This window comes from Scyliorhinus canicula, chromosome 8 (assembly GCF_902713615.1).
Source record: "Scyliorhinus canicula chromosome 8, sScyCan1.1, whole genome shotgun sequence".
Classification (NCBI taxonomy): Eukaryota; Metazoa; Chordata; class Chondrichthyes; order Carcharhiniformes; family Scyliorhinidae; genus Scyliorhinus; species Scyliorhinus canicula.
This window is the reverse complement of record NC_052153.1, coordinates 159,513,300-159,520,966: the sequence shown is the minus strand read 5'-3', so window position 1 is coordinate 159,520,966 and position 7,667 is coordinate 159,513,300. Positions and strand designations below refer to the sequence as shown.

The 7,667-nt window shown below is 50.5% G+C and overlaps 1 protein-coding gene across 4 annotated transcripts in view; it reads left to right on the top strand.

Moving 5' to 3' along the window:
• Positions 1-3,308: 3,308 nt before the first annotated feature.
• lhfpl2b (LHFPL tetraspan subfamily member 2b) overlaps positions 3,309-7,667 on the top strand; it is a 222,823-nt gene continuing 218,464 nt past the window's right edge. For 2 of the 4 annotated variants that reach the window (XM_038805549.1, XM_038805550.1), the window contains exon 1: positions 3,309-3,508. The gene's annotated coding sequence lies outside the window, so the exon portion shown is untranslated. Of the gene's footprint in view, positions 3,509-4,599; positions 4,719-7,667 lie in introns of those variants that run through there. The other 2 variants (XM_038805555.1, XM_038805552.1) reach the window with 2 other exon arrangements.

Genomic DNA, 7,667 nt, shown 5'->3' with positions numbered 1-7,667 from the left:
CTACCCCTCACCAACCCACTCAGTCTTTACTGTCTTGCCCACTACCCCACACCAACCCACCAAATCGTTACTGTCCTGCCCACTCCCCCACACCAACCCACTCAGTATTTACTGTCCTGCCATCTATCCCACACCAACCCACTCAGTCTTTACTGTCCTGCCCACTACCCCCCACCAACCCACTCAGTCTTTACTGTCCTGTCCACTACCCCCCACACAAACCCACCCAGTCGTTACTGTCCTGCCATCTACCCCACACCAACCCACCCAGTCGTTACTGTCCTGCCCACTACCCCCCACCAACCCACTCAGTCTTTACTGTCTGTCCACTACCCCCCACACCAACCCACTCAGTCTTTACTGTCCTGCCCACTACCCCCCACACCAACCCACCCAGTATTTACTGTCCTGCCCACTACCCCCCACACCAACCCACCCAGTCGTTACTGTCCTGCCATCTACCCCACACCAACCCACTCAGTCTTTACTGTCCTGTCCACTACCCCCCACACCAACCCACTCAGTCTTTACTGTCCTGCCCACTACCCCCCACACCAACCCACCCAGTCTTTACTGTCCTGCCCACTACCCCCCACCAACCCACTCAGTCTTTACTGTCCTGCCCACTACCCCCCACACCAACCTACCCAGTCGTTACTGTCCAGCCCACTACCCCCCACACCAACCCACTCAGTCTTTACTGTCCTGTCCACTACCCCCCACACAAACCCACCCAGTCGTTACTGTCCTGCCATCTACCCCACACCAACCCACCCAGTCGTTACTGTCCTGCCCACTACCCCCCACCAACCCACTCAGTCTTTACTGTCTGTCCACTACCCCCCACACCAACCCACTCAGTCTTTACTGTCCTGCCCACTACCCCCCACACCAACCCACCCAGTATTTACTGTCCTGCCCACTACCCCCCACACCAACCCACCCAGTCGTTACTGTCCTGCCATCTACCCCACACCAACCCACTCAGTCTTTACTGTCCTGTCCACTACCCCCCACACCAACCCACTCAGTCTTTACTGTCCTGCCCACTACCCCCCACACCAACCCACCCAGTCTTTACTGTCCTGCCCACTACCCCCCACCAACCCACTCAGTCTTTACTGTCCTGCCCACTACCCCCCACACCAACCTACCCAGTCGTTACTGTCCAGCCCACTACCCCCCACACCAACCCACTCAGTCTTTACTGTCCTGTCCACTCCCCCACACCAACCCACTCAGTCTTTACTGTCCTGCCATCTACCCCCCACACCAACCCACTCAGTATTTACTGTCCTGCCCACTACCCCACACCAACCCACCCAGTCGTTACTGTCCTGCCCATTACCCCACACCAACCCACCAAATTGTTACTGTCCTGCCCACTACCCCACACCAACCCACTCAGTCTTTACTGTCCTACCCACTACCCTACACCAACCCACTCAGTCTTTACTGTCCTGCCCACTACCCCCCACACCAACCCACTCAGTATTTACTGTCTTGCCCACTACCCCCCACCAACCCACCAAATCGTTACTGTCCTGCCCACTCCCCCACACCAACCCACTCAGTATTTACTGTCCTGCCCACTACCCCACACCAACCCACCCAGTCGTTACTGTCCTACCCACTACCCCTCACCAACCCACTCAGTATTTACTGTCCTGCCATCTACCCCACACCAACCCACTCAGTCTTTACTGTCCTGCCCACTACCCCACACCAACCCACTCAGTCTTTACTGTCCTGCCATCTACCCCACACCAACCCACTCAGTATTTACTGTCCTGCCCACTACTCCCCACCAACCCACTCCGTATTTACTGTCCTGCCCACTACCCCACACCAACCCACTCAGTATTTACTGTCCTGCCCACTACCCCCCACACCAACCCACCCAGTCTTTACTGTCCTGCCCACTACCCCCCACACCAACCCACCCAGTCGTTACTGTCCTGCCATCTACCCCACACCAACCCACTCAGTCTTTACTGTCCTGCCCACTACCCCCCACCAACCCACTCAGTCTTTACTGTCCTGCCCACTACCCCCCACACCAACCCACCCAGTCGTTACTGTCCTGCCCACTACCCCCCACACCAACCCACTCAGTCTTTACTGTCCTGCCCACTACCCCACACCAACCCACCAAATTGTTACTGTCCTGCCCACTACCCCACACCAACCCACTCAGTCTTTACTGTCCTGTCCACTACCCCACACCAACCCACTCAGTCTTTACTGTCCTGTCCACTACCCCACACCAACTCACTCAGTCTTTACTGTCCTGCCCACTACCCCACACCAACCCACTCAGTCTTTACTGTCCTGCCCACTACCCCACACCAACCCACTGAGTCTTTACTGTCCTGCCCACTACCCCCCACCAACCCACTCAGTCTTTACTGTCCTGCCCACTACCTCACACCAACCCACCAAGTCGTTACTGTCCTGCCCACTACCCCACACCAACCCACTTAGTCTTTACTGTCCTGCCCACTACCCCCCACACCAACCCACCAAATCGTTACTGTCCTGCCCACTCCCCCACACCAACCCACCCAGTCTTTACTGTCCTGCCCACTCCCCCACACCAACCCACCCAGTCTTTACTGTCCTGCCATCTACCCCACACCAAGCCACCAAGTTGTTACTGTCCTGCCCACTACCCCACACCAACCCACCCAGTCGTTACTGTCCTGCCCACTACCCCCCACCAACCCACTCAGTCTTTACTGTCCCGTCCACTACCCCCCACCAACCCACTCAGTCTTTACTGTCCTGCCCACTACCCCACACCAACCCACTCTGTATTTACTGTCCTGCCCACTACCCCCCACCAACCCACCAAATTGTTACTGTCCTGCCCACTACCCCACACCAACCCACCCAGTCTTTACTGTCCTGTCCACTACCCCTCACCAAGAAGTAGATCAGAGTTTTCTCTGCAAACTTTTGGCTGGATTTAAGTACATAGTGAAAATGCATAACCTAAATGTCCAGGCCTGCTCTGAAGATGCAATCAATGAGTTGAGACCAGACACAATTTGGACTGGAGCATTTATTTGCCTTCAATTTTTTGCGTTTCTGCCGCACTGTTTTCCTGTAAGAAGATCTGTGCATTTACAGATTGCACACTTAAATAAGTGCATTGGCGGGGGGTGGGGGGTTGGAGTAGTGTGTGTGACTGCTTCCGAGCTTGTGCTACTTCTTGGAGGTGACGCTCGTTACACCGTGCAGAGTACCAGCTCAGCCAGAGGGAGGTCAGCCTCGCTGGGAACTCCCTGTGTCCCAGGAGGCGGGGGAGGGGAGGTAAGGAGAGGCGGAGCTGTGACATCACTAGATTCCTGTCCAGTGTGCATGTGTTTGGGAGAGAGGGAGAGGAGAGGGCTGCCCTCTGCTCATTCAAGCGCTGAGCTTCTTTTTAAAACAAGAACCAGCTGCACACAGAGAGCATCGACCTGGAGTAACCGAGCAACAGGACCTATCTGCACCCTGAAAGTTGGTGAGTTTTTTTGAGTTCAGGATTGGAGCAGACACAAAGGCAGAGGCAGGGGGAGATTTATTGCAGCGATAGTGAGATCCGAGTGTGGGAAAGTGAAGAGCTATGGGTGTCAGACTGGGGAGTGTGTGTGTGTGCAGTGTGAGGATATTGCAAATGCTCGGCAGTAGCAGTCAGATTGTTACAATCCCGCTGCTGAAATAGCAAGCGGAGGCTGGGAGCTACACCAAACCCACCAGTAACCAACCGGCAAGGAGGCTGCAGCGAAAGTTAAAATGCAGAAACGCGGTGGGGGACTGTTTATAGTCAATGCTTCCCGAGGAGTCACCGGGGGGGGGGGGGGGGGGGCTGCTGTTCCAGCAAATGTAGGGGCAAACCCCACCGATTGTATCTGAGGATCTGCAGTGAAAGGATAAGAGGGGGGGGGGGGGGGGGGGGTGAGTGCACAAGGTCAGACCGGGGGCAATAGCAGCCGCCTCTCTGCTCCAATTGTATCCAGTCAATGAATGGTGCAACTCTCGGGGATCCTTCCAGCTTTTAACTTGACACAGCCCTTGTGTGGAAAGTTTGAAGGGGAGGGCTGCTGGGCTCCTGTGTCGGGAACACCAGGCGGGGGGACGGTGCAATAAAAGCGGCTGGGTCTGGGCATAGATACCCTTCAGCTTTCCCCGGACCTCCAGTGGTGGGGGTCTGCAGCTCTGCTCTGGGAACACGTTCATTGATTAATCTGCCTCAATCTGTTCTTTTTCTATTGCCCTGATCAAACCCTGGACTGATTAAAGCAGAGAATTAATGCGAGTTTGTGGGGGGGGGGGGGGGGGGGTTGCTAGAACGGACATCTGCTCATTCCCCTGAGCCCAATTGAAATGATCTGGCCACCTTGTTTTGGGGAAAGGGAGCGTTGCTGAAGCAGGGGCCTGATCCAGGAAGCTGCTTCTGGGGCTGATAGATAAGAGTTGGATGTGGAGTTTGCTATTCCGGCGCCCCCTCCGTTGGACAAATTGGGTTTTTATCAGGTCGGTTGACGTGATGTGTCGATTCCTGCGAGGTCTTGAAGATTACAATGCCACTTTGAAGGGGTCAGTTTGATTATAAGCAGTCCAGGAAGAAGATCAAAGGGGGAAGAAACTACAGCCAACTGCAGAAACTAAGAGATAAGGAACCGGGAGATCAAAGTTCTCCAACATTTCGATGCTGAATGTCGATTTCTCTGGTAATTGACTGCAGGTTAATGTTTGACCACTGACATTAGGGTTAGGGTTAGTAATTGTGCCCAGGCCCTTAACCCTCTGACACGAAAGTCATCACGGATCACTAGAAGGCAGGCTAGCCATAACTGAATAACACTCCCATAAGGAATTGATACTGTGTGTAGCATTAAGACAAGCCCATTCCAAATTGGGTTACTCAGTCAGTTTTCAAACCTTCAGATTCAGAATGACAATGATGTTACTCTTCAGTTGTTGAGGGAAAAGCCTTTCCTTGTTTCCATTGTTCAGTTTTCCGAATTCCCTAATTATTATTTCAAATGCTTTCACCAAATTAGCTTGATTTGAGCCTGCGTTTAAACATTTAAATATATATTTTACATTTTCACAGACCTGTCGGAGGATGAGGCAGAAGTGCAAGAGAATTAAGATCACTTTTTGAAAGGAAAGTGAAACTTTTGACTCCTCCAGGGTGAGGCTTCACCAAGACCATCTCATTTTCCCAAGCCAGCTCGAATGTTACATTTCTATATTTTAAAACCATATTTTGCTAATTCTGAACAAAACTCTGAACTTCAAAAGATGAAATAAAAAGAACAAACATATATTTGGACGTATAGATTCGGGGCAGAGTAGGCCATTCGGCCCCTCAAGACTATTGCGGCATTCAGTAGGATCATGGCTGATCTGACTGTGACTTCAACACCCCATTCCGCCTATCCTTGATAACCTTTGACTTCCTTGTTAGTCAATAATCTACCTAGCTCTGCCTTAAAAATATTGAACAACCCTGGCTCCACTGCCTCCAGGGAAGAGACTTCCCAAGACTCATGACCATCTGAAAGAAAAAAATTCTTCTCACTTCCATCTTAAAACAAGGTCCCTCATTTTTAATCTGTGCCCCTAGTTTGAGTCTCTAACGCAAGGGGAAAATCCTTTCAGCATCCACCCTGTCAAGTCTGCACGTCCTCCCCCTGTGTGCGTGGGTTTCCTCCGGGTGCTCCGGTTTCCTCCCACAGTCCAAAGATGTGCGGGTTAGGTGGATTGGCCATGCTAAATTGCCCGTAGTGTCCTAATAAAAGTAAGGTTAAGGGGGGGGGTTGTTGGGTTACGGGTATAGGGTGGATACGTGGGTTTGAGTAGGGTGATCATGGCTCGGCACAACATTGAGGGCCGAAGGGCCTGTTCTGTGCTGTACTGTTCTATGTTCTATGTTCTAAGACCCCTCAGGGTCTTCTAAATATCAATAAGATCACCTCTCATTCTTCCAAGCTCCAATAGGTCGAGGTCCACGCTTTCCTCATAAGATTACCACCGCCATCCCAGGTAGCAGTCAAGTGAACCTTCTCTGATCTACTTCTCATGTATGTCTATCCTTTCTTAAATATGGAGTCAAAAACTATGCATATGTGCTCCCACTAACTGTGGTAAAACATGCCTACTTTTATATTATATTCCCCTAGCAATAAATGCCAACATTGCATTTGCATTCCTAACTACTTTCTGTACCTGCGCACCAATGTTTTATGATTCATGTCCAAGCCACCCAGGTCCCTCTGTATCTCAGAGTTCTGCAATCTCTCTCTGTTTAAATAATGAACTGCTTTTCTATTCTTCCGGCCAAATGGCTGTTCACATTTTCCCACATTATATTCCAAATTATTGCCCACTCACTGAACCTATCAATGTCCTTTGCAGACACCTGCAAGATCCATAAAATCCCCACAATGCAGAAGGAGGCCATTCAGCCTATTGAGTCTGCACTGACCCTCCGAAAGAGCACTATACCTAGACCCACTCCCTTATCCTATCCCGATAACCCCGCGCACCGGAGGAAAACCATGCTGACATGGGGGAAATTTGCAAACCTCACCCACGGCCAAAATCGATCCCAGGTCCCTGACGCTGTGAGGCAGCAGTGCTGACCACTGTGCCACCCTGCGGTCCCTGGTTCCCTCTGTCCACTGGTTAACCACACTTGGTTATCCTGAGGAAAGTGCAAGATTTCATTTCTACCCTGAGATTCTCATTGAAAGTATAAGTATGTGGACATTTGAATGAGAAAAGGTAAATCTGAAAATATGGGACATTGTTGGCAAAGTCCTGAGACAGTATCAGCCAGTATCTGTAATCGGGAAAGAGAATGACGATTGTTCAGGGGCGTACCCTTCATCGGAGTCTGATGAAAGGTGCACAGACGGACATGCCATAACCTGCAAATAATTTACAAATTAACAATTCCATTTTGAATGCAAACAGCTTGGAGTCAGGTGTCATTGCCCCTGTGGTCGAAGAGGCAGTCAGGTGTATAGGCATCACAGAAAGATCAATGCCTTCTATGAATCTGTACTTTGTCTAGCATTCCCTTCAGGAAAATGGAGGGGACAGCAGTGAGGGGATAATGAAAAGGGGTGGAGTAATAGTAGCTGATTCATAGCTGACTGTCAATGACTTTACCATATTGGTGTGTATTGTGATCCAGCTGGATATTGCAGCACCAGCTGTTCATTTGATGCTCCACAGCTCTGGAATGCAGCAGGCAGAAGTGAATTATTCTGGCCTTTGTCGCCTAAGTAAGGCATTGCCACTAGTACACAGTCCTGCTTCATCTATAAGGGTTGTTGCTCGTGTTTCAAAATGGGCTAATAGCAAAGACATCTGTGTAACTGATTGGTACAAGATGAAGTTGAGTTCCAAGTAGAGGCAAGTAACATTACTAAATCCCTGATTCTTCAATGTCTGCAATTCATTACCACTGGCAAACACTGGTGCAAATGAACTAAGGCATTTATTGAAAAGCTGTCTACCCATCAACATACGAGTTGAATCAAATATGAAATAGTATTGACCGCAAAAGGAATATGCATAGCAATTTGAAAGGAAAAATGAATGTGAGATAATTTGAATCTGCTGGAGAATTGACTATGCCAACAGATTACATTGGGCACTGTAAC